Below are 13,318 nucleotides of genomic sequence, written 5' to 3' on the forward strand. Positions count from 1 at the left end.
GGTCCTAAAACTTCTATGTTGCTCATCATTCGCACTCCGATGGAGTTTACAAATAGCTCTATTTCCAAAAACGTTTTTCAATCCGTGTGTTGAACCCAGTGATTGAGACCACGGTTTCCAAAACCGTCTGTCCCATTGCGTTCCGGACGCCCAAAAACCCCTACCTGTGAGTTCTTGCGCAATTCGGTGGAGGATTTTCAGAGTTATAGATCTTTGTGTATTCGAATTCGTCTCTCTGTTATGCATTTTTCATTCTAAGGTTTTGAAACCTTAGATTTATGCCACATGGTAGTGGATAAGTGTTGACTCCCATTTCTCACTCATCGGTTGGGATTTTGGAGTTCCGGTAGAAGAGAGATATTTGCAGATTTTCTTGTTGAGTCCGATTATGCAATGGCGCCCATTTTTTGAGGCATCTCAGGTTCTATTTTTAGTAGCGGTCATTACCATGGGACTATGATTTCTTGAGCATACCTTATGCAGATCACTCTGGTTGCAGTTTGAGTAGTGTGCGCTCATTCGTGGTGTGCATTGGGTTGCAGTGGATGATTTATAGCCATTTGGATGCATTGCGGTCCTTATTGGATGCGCTGATAGGCCCAAATTACCTTGTGGGATGCTATTTCTTATGGACGCTTTGCACATGGATGCTATTTTATGCTGAGGGACAGCTTTGACACATTGCGAGTGATGCACTGATAGTGCTATGCTCTCTTGGATGAGATATTATTGACACATGCCAGTGGACGATGTTTATGCTTGAGTCATTTGGCACTTATTAGCATTTTTTTTTGGGCCAGATTTGCTCATATGGATGCATAGTATATACACATGAGTCAGATGCATCTTTTGATGCTTTGAGCTTTGAGTTTTGGTGATATTTCACTCTATTGTGGCATACACATTTGGGTGCACCTGGTATTTGGTGTGATTCTCTCTTGCAGGCACTAGCATTTGGGATTTTGTTTCATTTGCATCATGGCATCCTCTTCCATGTCTGAAAAGGAGTTTTTCAGCATTAAAAAGTTTGATGGGACAAACTTTTCTTTGTGGAAAGAACAAAAAAGGGATGTGCTTATTCAAAAGAAGCAGATTAAACCCTTGGCAGGGATTGAAGCTAAGCTTGCAAATATGTCTGAGGATGATTGGAATGAGTTGGATGCATTAGCAAAGTCTACTATTAGACTTCATCTTGCAGAGTCAGTTTATTTCACAGTAGTAAATGAGCAGACTACGGAAGATTTGTGGAAGAAACTATGTGCCACTTATGAGAAGGAAACTGCCTCTAATAAAGTTTACCTCATGAAGAGGTTGTTTGAGCTGCAAATGAAGGATTGCTTCTCACTTGAATGAATTCAATATTATTTTCAGCTAGTAGCTTCAGGCTCAGAAGATGAATTTTGATGTGGAGACTAAGGCAATATTTCTCTTATGTTCATTGCCATCCTCATGGGATACCTTCCGTACAGCTGTCAGTAACTCTGCACCTGGCGGAGTACTGAAATTTGATGATGTTGTGGGTAGGTTGTTGGCCGAGGAGATTAGACGGAAGCCTATGGATGGCAACAAGCAGGATGCAGCCTTAAATGTGCAAAGGGGCAGATCACAGTTCAGGGGGAAGTCCCAAGAAAGAGGGAAGTCACGTAGCAAATCCAGGGCACAGAACATTGAGTGTTACCACTGTGGCAAGAAGGGCCATATGAAAAAGGATTGCTACAAGCTAAAAAGAGACCAAAAGGATAAGAAAAAGAATGCAAATTGGGGTGCAAATCAAAAGGAAGAGAGTCCAAGGGAGGACAAAGGAAAAGTGAAGATCGAGGAGATCAATGCAGTCACACATGATAGTGACAATGACGTTCTCTTCATGTCTAGTTTATCTGCAGAGTTGCTTACCACTTCAGATGATGCATATTCCCAGGATTGGATTTTGGATTCTGGTGCTTCATTCCATGTTACTCCCCATAGGAAATGGTTCTCCACTTATGACAGTGGAAAGACAGGTTGTGTGCATCTTGGAAATGACTATGCATGTGACATAGTGGGAGCACGTGACATAAAGTTTTCTTTTGCAAATGGGTCTGCATTTGTTTTGAAACATGTGAGACATGTGCCTAAGCTGACCAAGAGTCTTATTTCAGTGGGTCAGCTAGATGATGCTGGTTTTCACACCACTTTTAGCTTTCAGAGTTGGAAAATTCAGAAGGGCTCTATGCTTTTCGCCAGGGGTGCCAAGTGTGGGACTTTGTATCCCTTACATGTATCAGGGGTATTTGATCATGTTGTTGCAATAACCGAGCAGCCAAGCACTGTCAAAGTGCGGATCATACTAGCCTAGTACACACAAGATCAGTGGAAGAACTACGGAGGCTCAAAGCACACTAAATAAGACATGAGAGGGAGATAGCAAATCTATATCTCTTGCAATGTGTGTGAGTGTGTACTCAATCATACATGATAGGCCTCTTATATAGAGAGTGCCCTTTGAATAGTCAACACATGTGGGATCCTTTCATCCACATCTCTCCTTGTGGATATCCTCAATCCACATCTCCACATCATGTAGTCCACATCCTAGGGTGGCTACTTTAATTCTTTCCTATACCATACCTTAGCCCTTTAATCTATGTGCTCATGGCACCATATCTCTCAACACCTCCCCTTGGTGCCATGATCCTTTGGCTACTGCAAGGTGGTCAGATGTGAGTTACATTCCATCACCTCCCCTTAGTGCATGCATTGCTACTTAAGGTGGTCAAGTGTGGTTTTTACATGTCAATACCTCCCCTGGGTGCTTTCATAACTACTCTCAGGTGGTCAGGTTTGATTTACAAACATATAGGCAAGGTTGGCAAGGTTTTTGCTTTTCAATACATTCCATTGATGTCACCTTTTGGCTCATGGCTTGATGATGACTCGTTTGCTGCTTTGCTTGGTGTAGCTACCTACATGATGCTTTGTTCTTCCATGTGCCTTGGTGCTTTCTGTGTGGATGCCATGCTTCGTGCTATGGTCATCTCATGCACTTGTGCTTTTGGCATGCTTTCTGCATACATGCGTTGCTTTTCCATTCGTTGCAAAGGTCTTACCAATTGATTTCTTTCAATATTGGCAATGTCTAATTGCATACAATGATTCTGATCTGACAGGCGCGTAGAGCTCGAAAAGACAATCACTTTTCCTTTTTGGAGCATGTTCAAATTCTTCTTGGATTGCAAGTTATGGCTTGTCGAAGTTTTGTGAAGAAGAAGGGGCCTTGATGATGTGGCTTGGCTGTTCACATGATGCACTCACACTGTGCTTAGTAAGAGGTTACTGTGCTTAGGTGGCCCTTAACTAATCCTACCCTAACCATAAGCCTTAACCATGGTTCAACTTTGATCTGCCACGTGGTAAAAAACTGACCATTGCATGGCTAACCAAACCTAGAGATTGACTACACCCTAATCATTCTATGTGCCACGTGTAGCCCTTAGCCAAAACTGTGACCAAATCTCTACAAAAAATCTGTCATCCTCATCGCAAGAAGAAGTCGTTGGCATTCCTTATCGCAAGAAGAAGAAGTCGTCTCACTGTTGTCCGGGTCAGGGATGTGTGCATGCTATCGCATGAGTTGCTTGGGTAATCGTCGATCGATGGAGATATAGGTTGTTGCAAGAGATAGTCATCGCATTTGCAGTTGGGTTGCGTTGGAAGGTCTTCTCCTGCCCACCAAAAGAGTCGCATTCCTCCATTCTGCTCTGAGGTTGCTTGAAGGCTGGAGCACGAAGACGCTGGCTATGTGGACCTCAGGCCACGCTGATGGAGTTGTGTTGGCTGAGCGTCGCTGTGGGTCGTAGAGTTGCAGATGGTCATTGGGACTATGAGCAGCCGTCGTCGAGAAGGAGCTCTGTTTTCGCCATAGCCGTGGTCAAATTTGGCCAATAGTTTGCTTTGCAAAAGAGATTCGTAGCAGGCGATGTGAGCTTTGTTGGTTGTGGAATCATTTCCGTGGTAGCTTTGTGGGCAAACGATTTCTCCTCCACTCAGATGCCTTCGGGAGCCTTCATTCCCTGCTTGCCTCGAGGAATTCCCCGAGCGGCGTCGTATGTGCCATCGCTGCTCCAGCCACCACTTAGTTCAAAAGCCGTCCCTGCAAAGCGGTCAGTGCTGCAGCACCGTGGAAGCGCAAGAAAATCTCATTGCCAAACCCGCTGTTGAGGAAAAATCCAGCACAGCGATGGATGTACTCGACTTTGAGCGTGGCGTTTGTATTCCCTTTAGAAAGTACACACCAGAAGGGCTGAACTCTTGGCAGCAGACAACTTTCTCCTAGATTCTTTCTTTATCTCTCAAAGGACTCGAGGGATAGAATTCTATTATTTCTCGACCTCGCTCTCAAAATACAATGGAAGAATAAAAAATCTCTCAACTCTCAATCTAAAACTAGAACTATCCTAGGAGAAAAACATGAGCTCCTAAGGAGTGCCTACAATTGATCTAGGAGGCTAGACCTAAGCTCTGATACCATGTCAAAGTGCGGATCGTACTAGCCTAGTACACACAAGATCAGTGGAAGAACTACGGAGGCTCAAAGCACACTAAATAAGACATGAGAGGGAGATAGCAAATCTATATCTCTTGCAATGTGTGTGAGTGTGTACTCAATCATACATGATAGGCCTCTTATATAGAGAGTGCCCTTTGAATAGTCAACACATGTGGGATCCTTTCTTCCACATCTCTCCTTGTGGATATCCTCAATCCACATCTCCACATCATGTAGTCCACATCCTAGGGTGGCTACTTTAATTCTTTCCTATACCATACCTTAGCCCTTTAATCTATGTGCTCATGGCACCATATCTCTCAACAAGCACTTCTTTGTGGCATTGCAGGTTGGGGCACATGAGCCAGAATGGAATGAAACTCTTATGCCATTTGGGTTATGTACCGCATTTGAGTTTCTCTGATTTTGAATTTTGTGAGCATTGTCTCTATGGGAAGCAGAGTAAATCAGCCCATAAAAGAAGGGGAAAGAAAGAGTTTGAAATGCTTGATTTGGTGCATTCAGACGTATATGGTCCCATGCCTACACGGTCATTAGGCGGGGCTGAATACTATGTGACATTCATTGATGATGCAACTAGGAAAGTGTGGGCTTATGCTATAGCTCGGAAGAGTGATGTGTTCCACGTATTTCAGAAATGGCTGGCCTTGGTTGAGAATCAGTCAGGTAGAACGCTTAAATGCCTACGGACTGACAATGGTGGAGAGTATCTCTCTCATGACTTTCAGCAATTTTGTGATACACGTGGGATTAAGAGGGAGCTCACATCCCCTCGTACTCTAGAGCAAAATCCAGTTGCAGAAAAGATGAACCATACCATTCAAGAAAGGTTGCAATGCATGCTTTCCAATGCAAGTCTTTCTGGTGGTTTTTGGGCTGAGGCAATGAAGACTGCAATGCATGTGATCAATAGATCACCTAGTAAGAGTTTGGATGGTGGTATTCCTGAAGAGGCATGAAGTGGCAAGAAGCCCTCTTACTCTCATTTGCGTATATTTGGGTGTGAGGCATATGCACATGTGCCAAAAGAGCTTCGAAAGAAGCTAGATCCTAAGTCTAGGAAATGCATCTTTCAGGGTTATGGTGAAAGTGGAGAGATGGGCTATCGTCTCTGGGATCAAGAAGCAAAGAAGATCATACGCAGCCATGATGTAGTCTTCAATGAGAAGAAGATGCATAAGGCACCCATGAAGGATGTGGAAATGAGGAGAATCACTTTCCAGGATGTGAATCCACCTGCATATGTTGATAGACAGCAAGCTGTCCATGCACCAAATGTGCAAGAAATGGTACCACCAAGTACTCCCACAGGTATACAATCAAGGGTAGATGATGGATCATCTATTGGTGGAAATGATGATCCAAATGTGGCTGATATGCAGGTGGGACAGCAAGCTGAAATGCCCTTGAGAAGCTCTTCTAGAGTGTCTAGACCGCCTGATAAGTTTGTTCCAGGGGTAGACTATGTGATGCTTACTGATTGCGGGGAGCCTTCTTGCTACAAAGAGGCTATGATGTGCGAGGATCAACGCAAGTGGGAGTATGCTATGCAATCAGAGATGAGTTCACTTATGAAGAATAAGACTTGGGACTTGGTTTCTTTGCCACATGGAAAGAAAGCATTGCCATGTAAATGGGTCTACAAAATGAAGGTCACAGGTGATGATGTGCCTAGGTACAAGGCCCGTTTGGTTGCTAAAGGGTTCAAGCAAAAGAAGGGTGTGGACTTTGATGAGATATTCTCTCCGGTTGTGAAGATGACCACACTTAGATGCATGCTTGGACTAGTGGCATCAGAGGATATGGAGCTTATGCAGATGGATGTCAAGATAGCTTTCTTGCATGGGGATTTGCATGAGGAAATTTACATGGTGCAGCCGGAAGGCTTTGAAGAAAAGGGCAAAGAGCATTTAGTTTGCAAGCTGAAGAAGAGTCTCTATGGTCTTAAGCAAGTGCCTAGAGAATGGTATCAGAATTTTGATGCTTTCATTCGGTCCCAGGGTTTTAGAAGGAGTGAAATTGATCACTGCCTCTACACTAAAAGGGCTAAGGATAATAGCCTGATAATCTTGGCACTATATGTGGATGATATGCTATTGGCTAGCAAGAATACTTATGAGCTAGATGCATTAAAGGCCAAGTTGCATGAGGCCTTTGATATGAAGGATTTGGGATTTGCAGGTCATATTCTTGGTATGCGCATCACGCGTGATCGGAGTAGGAAACTCCTTTGGCTTTCACAAAAAGAGTATGTTACAAAAGTATTGCGGCATTTCAATATGGAGGGGGGGAAGGCAGTGAGTACTCCATTGCCTCCATATGTGAAACTGAGTCATACAGATAGTCCCAAATCAGATGAGGAGAGGGCCATGATGGCCAAGGTTCCTTATGCATCAGCAGTTGGGAGTCTTATGTATGCTATGATAGCTACTAGACCAGACATTGCATTTGCAGTGGGAGTTGTTAGCCGGTATATGGCTAATCCAGGAAAGAGGCATTGGGAGGCAGTTAAGTGCATCATGAGGTAAATGAGGGTACCAAGGAGATGTGCATCTACTTTGGTAAAGGAGACATGCGTGTACTTGGGTACACAGATTCAGACTATGCAAGGCATGTGGATAGTAGGAGATCCACTTTTGGTTATGTGTTCACCTTTGCAGGTGGTGCAGTGTCATGGATGTCTCGTGCATAGAAGTGCGTTGCTTTGTCTACCACAGAGGCTGAGTATGGTTGCAGCCATAGAGGGTTGCAAGGAGGCTATATGGCTTGATCGGCTAGTGGGAGATTTGGGGATTCATACAGGTGTACCGACATTGCATAGTGATTCCATGAGTGCTATTCAGCTAGCACGGAATCCGGTCTTTCATGCAAAGACCAAACACATTGAGGTCAGGTACCATTTCATCAGGGAGGTACTTGAGGACAAGCGCATAGAGCTTGTCAAGGTTCAACAGATGATAACCCTGCAGATATGCTGACGAAGAGTCTACCTAGTCAGCGGTTTGAGTATTGTCGTGTATTGATGGGCATTGGATAGTATGCTCACTGGTTGTTCTCCCTTAAAGGCACATTGTCCTTTAAGTGGGAGGTTGTGGGGGTTAAAGGTCACTGTGCCTTTACCCCGGTTATGTATAATACTCAAACACATATATAAATGAATGAAAAAGAAGATTAGGGTGGTTCTACACCCACCAAAACTTGTGGCTCTCTCTCTCTCTCTCTCTCTCTCTCTCTCCTTCTTCCGTTCTTGCTTCCGTTGAGAGCACTCTCAGCTTACATGATCTCTCTTTATGGTAATGGGCTAGGGAAGAGACTCAAAAGAGGATGACATGGTGATTGTGGAGAGGAAGATCGATGCAAAGCTTTAAGAGCTAGATAAGGGGATGGAGGTTATAAGGGGAAGGCAATAAAAATGTAATTGAATGAAAGGGTTAAAGAATGCGCAAAAATCTCTTGCTTGTGAATCTTTGCACCACCATACATGCAATTCTTTTTTTTTGAGTGGTTGCATGTGATTTGCATGATGCTGCCAAATGGTAGCCTTATTTTTCATTCCTCATATATGTGGGTGCTCTCTTCTAATCGCATGCCATAAAAGGGGAAAGTTGAAGGATCGCCAATCAGTAAGTTTGTACCTTACTTCCATCAAACAACTTAGGAATGATTCAACCTTACAAGTTACCTAGCATGTGCCATCGTTGAATACTTGGGTTAAACCTGAGGGGTCCATTTCAACCTAACTTAAGTCTTGCCCAATCCAAAAAGCTTCCGTCTCCATCTTTCCACAGAGGTCCGTGTGAACGAGCTCTAGAGGAGCCTTTGCCCTGCTGGCCTCTTTAGGAAAGGGCTGCCGATGTTGCTTGCCCATCATGCAAGCTTCACATACATCGGGCAGATCTGTAATTTCTGGTAGGTCTGCAATCATTCCACTTTTATGCATCTCCTTTAAAGAACTAAGGTTTAGATGACCAAACCTCTCATGCCATAGCTTAGTGTTGCTCACATCGGCTCGAGCACTAAAAGCTGAGAGTTCGTAGATGTTGTTGCGTCGTGTACCTTTACCAATGACCTTCCCTTGAAGATCCAAAATTTGTGTGCCATTCTTATCGAAGTGAACTTTGAGGTCCCGATCCGTGATCGCAGAAACGGACAACAAGTTCGGACAACTGTTTTACAACTCCATCTGACTTGAGGGCAATCGTACCTTTTCCTTTTGCTAGACATTTTGCATCATTGCCGACTGCTACCAGGATGTCATTCCCTACCGGATGTAGAGAGGTATACCAATCCTTATGACTGGTCATGTGGCGCGATGCACCACTGTCAATAATCCAAGGTTCATCTACAGGTACATGAACTGCCTCCATGCAAATCTCCTCAATTGCTATGAACAGCTCTATTGGTACTACCTACGCACTGTTGCTAGACTCTTTCTTTACTCCGTTCTTCTCATTTGCAATCTTCTTCCGGCACTCATTCTGCTTGTGCCCTGCCTTGTTGCAATAGAAGCACTTGATCTTCTTCTTTCTCTTTTTAGCATCAGAAGAAAATGGGTTACCAGAGTCCTTACCCTTACCTTTCTTTGATCCAGCCGAGAAAGCCGAGTCTTCTCATCTCCTCGTCTTTTGACGCATCTCCTCCTCTAGAAGCATAGCGCTAAAATCCTCAAAGTTGAGGGGCGGATTTATATTCTGCGTATTCAGCGCCGTAACAAGACCGTCGTAATTTGGTGGGAGAATCCGTATGCACCTTCGTGCTAGATTCTCACTGGTGATGGTGATGCCAATCGCAGTCATCTAATCGCGTAGATTCTTTACCCTGGTGATGAACTTCTCTGCCGTTTCAGACTCAGATAGTTTCTCGTTCTGTGTGTTTCTCCAGATTCTGAATCTGCGTCTGATTCGTGGTCTCGTACTGATTTTTCAAGACCGTCCATGCCTCCTCCGCTATGGTGACATGTTGAATTAATGCCATGACATAATTACTTACACTGCAGACAATAGAACACAGCACATCTGCATTTCTTCTTGTCCACGCGAGAATCTCATCCGCAGTTGGTACTATCTGTTGTCCTACTTTTGCTGGATCCGGTCTCGCGACCGGCTTCATGTCCACCCCAGTAGCAGTATCCCAAAGCTCGTATGCGCTTAGGATGGTCTTCATCTTGAACTTCTAGAGTGGATAGTTAGTGCCGTCCAACTTTTCACTTTCACCGAACGGTGGGTTTCGCAGTCTTGCGGGCTGGGCCATCTCTCACAATCTGCTCGCAAACAGGAACACACTACCAAATCTTCTTGCTAGAGCCCAAGCTCTGATACCATGTAAGAAAACAATACAACATATGTGCTCAACAGATAACACGATCTCGTATGCAAGAGAGAAAAGTAGATAGTATGGAGAATCAAAAATTTGATTACTGTAAAACTGATACAATAGATGGTGCTGCCTCCCAACCGTGCGCTCCTGTGTGAGAAGCTTCGATGGCGTGCTGGAAACGGTAGGGGACGGAGGCTGGATGCTAAGGAATCACGGTTGCTATAGCCAGTGATGATAATGGGCTTCACAGGCTTGCTCTTATATAGCCACCAGTCGTAGTCGGTTAGACCCAATTGGGTGACCGACCCAGTCCGCCCAAAACGGCCGACTGGAGGTCGGTCCTGAAATAGGCCATCGACCACACAATAGAACCGTGGCGTAGAATAGAGCAACTAACCTACGGTATCCGTTCGGCCCAGAGCCATCCGGGATCATCTAGGGCTCCAAACGGGCCCTGCAACCCGAGAGTGGGTTGCCCCGAGAAATGCTCCATCTACCCTCAGTGCGGTCAGTCATGGGATGTCTTCCCGCACTTGCATGTAGCCTAGTTGGCAATGTGCCAACTCTATCTGAAGCCGTCCAGCCATCAGGTCACACATGGCCCCCATCTGGTGTCCAAACCAGGGCCTATCGGATAACCTAGCTACTCAAATGCCTTCTCCTCATATGGGGGGCTTACAAGTAGAGTTAGTTGGTTCCCATGTAGTTACACGAGAGTGGAGCATTGATATCTAACAGCGACATCATCGGTCACATATCCCACTCTAGTCTTTTCTACCTCCGATCAAAGAGCGAGATAAGTGATTTCTTTTGCTTTATATTTCGTACACTTAGTATCTTTGGCCATCCGTTTCTTACCATACAATTGAATCACACTTTCTTTCATCCGTTTAATTCTCATACACTTAGTATCCTTATTTTTCTCTGCTCTGCTTTATTTGTATTTATTGCATTATCATGGCACATTAGCCACAACCACCCACGCTTCAGGAGCAATTAAGCACACTTCAAGCACAGTTGGCTGATGAGCGTGAGAAACACATCAACGTTGATCCCAATGTTCTCAAAGAAATTGAACGCTTTAAAAATCAAAGATTATGGAATACAAAACAAATAGACTTTTCCAATCATAATAACAAGGTTAAAACTTTGCAATCACTCAATACTAGAGCTTTAAAATCACACTTTCAAGATATAATTAATGATAAAAGCCTCCTAAATGCATCGATACTTTGTTTTCAAGAATTGCATAACAACTCCTCCAACATCCTCCACTTGCCAGAATTCAAATGTTTACAACGAACAAATGGAATCAGAATTGCAACATGTTACAAAAAATACATCCATTTGATAAGAGAACAATATATCCAAAAACAAAATTGTGAATGCCCACTAGCAATTTTCTCAACTAAAGAAAACGAAGAAATTGCTATCATCAATGTATACAATTTGCCTTCAACATCAACCAAAATACTTAACTATTGCCTTCATACACTTCATATACAAACATCCACAAAAATAGCAATTATCGGAGACTTCAACATCAACTACCACAATTCAAACAATAGAACAAAAGAACTATCCACATTCATGTACAAGTGGAACATGACACAATTAATAGACCAACCAACTACAATTCAGAGTTGTACTATAGATCATGTTTGGACAATAAACCACAAGATCACTACATACACGGCACAAACTTTATTTAGTGAGAGACCATTCACTCATTTATACAAACATAGATATCCCATAGAAGGAGGTCTATTGAATGTAATTCATCTTGTTTGAAGTGAGATTCAACTAAAACGTGGTGATGTGATTGTTGAAGCTGAGTTGAGGTTTAAGTGGTATGAAAAGCTCAACTTTGTCACTTTTGTACTAAGGATCAACAAAGTTGAGAAACTTGGAAGAGGTTTCTTTCAAGCAACTGTGCTCACCGCGATGCATTTTCCGGTCCTTGACGAGATCTTGCTTCATCCTCTTGGATAGACGGAAACAGGCTCCAGAAGCTCTCGACCTTGTGCTCCCGAATGGCTGGACTTTGTTTGTGGAAGTCTGTTTTGGTATTTTCCCTGACGCATCTTATTTTTATAAACGCAGTGGTCACTTCGCAAGAGAGTGCCCCGAGAGAAATGCAGTTGAAAAGGAAGAAACAGGGAAATTGGCGGCCTCGACTTCTTTGGTCGAGGTTGCAGGCGCTGCATGGCAGGGACAAGAGCAGCAGTGATGTCATCCTGCCTTTCAAGCTCCAAATGAAACTGAGAAGAAATCAACTCTCAACAAGATTAACAAATTGTTGCGGAAAGCCAAGAAGAGGAAGACACCAGAACCACTTAGGTCTGTCAAAGGAAAGGCCCGTAAAGGGCTCTCTTTCGTCAATGTATACGAGTCGACATGGAACAAGATTTAGAAGATGAGAGTCGTTAGGAAACTTATTCGCGAACACAAGGCCTTCGTTTTGGCAATTCAAGAGTTGAAAGCAGGCTCACGCAGCCTCGAAACCCTCCAACAACCTGGTTACCCTTGTCTCAGTAATTGTCCGGTGAATGGCAAGGGCGGGATAGCTCTGTTAGTGCGAGATGCTTTCCATGTTCATTCCATCGGCAGGTGATTTCATTTCTCGACTCAGGGGATTTTCTTCTTTTTCGCTTTGCTAAATGCCCCTAAGGTTTCAGCTCAAAGAATGGAACTTTGGGATCGTTTAAGGATTGCTATTTTAGAAAAGAATATCGTTCTGTTGGGAGATTGGAATAATGTCAGCAGTGTGCAGGATAGATCCCATGAGGGAGTGGATATGCATTATCAGGAGAAGGTCTCCTGAATTGATAGACTGGATCAGCTTTGACGTATGCAGGCTAAGGAGCTTTACGTGGCATAACAAGCATACAGATAGCTCGTGGAGGGCAGCTCGGTTAGATAGGATTTACTTTAGCAAAAGGGGAACCTGGATCATGCCTGTTCTGCACGGATAGGTTCTGCCAGAGTCATTCGACTCAGATCATTTTCCTGTGCTGATTTTCTTTGGCCTATTGGGTCTTCATCAAGCTAACAAGGGACCGATGCCTTTTAAACTGAACGTTTCTTTGCTTGGTAAAAATGACTTCGATGCTAGTTTCCGTCATGAGTGGAGTTGTGAAGCTGTCAAATCTGGAAGCCCGCTTAGAAGATGGCTGAGTTGCATAAATGCAGTAGTCGCAGCTGCAAAGGAATACGGCAGACATCGAGCAAAAAGTCTAAGACATACAGAACAGCTGGCGAGAGAAGCTAGGTTGGCGATTTTTGCAAGCGATACAACAGGACCCAAAGACGTTTATCTGGCAACTCTCCTCAGTGAATCAGAGCAGTTCTTGAGGGCACAAGAGCATGAAAGGCTTAAGGCTGCTAGAGTTCAGCTAAGGCTAACATGACTCGAGGAAGGTGATAAGCCCAGTGCCTTCTTTTTCAATGCGATAA

The sequence above is a fragment of the Dipteris shenzhenensis genome, chromosome 28 (assembly GCF_047967505.1).
Source record: "Dipteris shenzhenensis isolate YYH24624 ecotype China chromosome 28, Dip_SZ_1.0, whole genome shotgun sequence".
NCBI classification, from domain to species: domain Eukaryota; kingdom Viridiplantae; phylum Streptophyta; class Polypodiopsida; order Gleicheniales; family Dipteridaceae; genus Dipteris; species Dipteris shenzhenensis.